This window comes from Orycteropus afer, unplaced genomic scaffold (genome assembly GCF_000298275.1).
Source record: "Orycteropus afer afer isolate SDZICR_OR568_19922 unplaced genomic scaffold, OryAfe1.0 scaffold00029, whole genome shotgun sequence".
Taxonomy (NCBI): Eukaryota; Metazoa; Chordata; class Mammalia; order Tubulidentata; family Orycteropodidae; genus Orycteropus; species Orycteropus afer.
Genome location: NW_006921616.1, coordinates 9533919 through 9534741, shown reverse-complemented (window position 1 = coordinate 9534741; position 823 = coordinate 9533919).

Sequence of the window (823 nt, the reverse complement as noted above, 5' to 3'; positions counted from 1 at the left end):
ATGGTGTACCAGTTGCTAGGACTAATTGTTTCCATGAATCTTTGATTTTCTTCATTCTTCTTTGCTCTGGATGAGGAGAGACCCATCGTTGCATCTAGATTGGCAGCTTGCTAGATTTTAAGATCGCAGTCCCTACTCGCCAAAGTAGGAGGTGGAACAATGTTTTGTGTAGTATGTTATGCCAACTGAGCTTGATGCCTCCTGTGATTATGGTCCCGAGCCCACAGGTTCAACTGCTCAGTTCCTCTGGGTAGCTGGCTGTGACCAAGAAGTGACTACAACCTTGTCCCTTGCCAGTTCTACTATACACCTGAGAATTCAGATCATACAAATACACATATAGGGCCATTGTCTGCCAACCCTATACATGGTCTTGGGTACCCTCCCCACTTCATAGACATACCTAATAGTTCAGCCTGTCCAACCATCTAGCCACCTGTATACCCGTGTTTGCCTTCACTGCCTGTCAATGTATTCTTACAATCATTTTTAAATTATCTTCAGCAAAATCTTACTTCCATGTGATATTAATTGTCTTGTTCAATAATTCTGCATTTTTATTTCATCACCTTTCTTTGGAATGGGAACAAATATGGATCTCTTTCAGTTGATTGGCCAAGTAGCTGTCTTCCAAATTTCTTGACATAAATGTGTAAGCGCCTCCAGCACTGCATCCATTTGTTGAAGTATCTCAATGGGTGTTCCATCAATTCCTGGAGCCCCACTTTTTTCCAACCCCTTCAGTGTACTTTGGACTTCTTCCTTCAACACCACTGGTTCTTGATCGTATACACCTCCTGAAATGGTTGAATGTTGACCAATT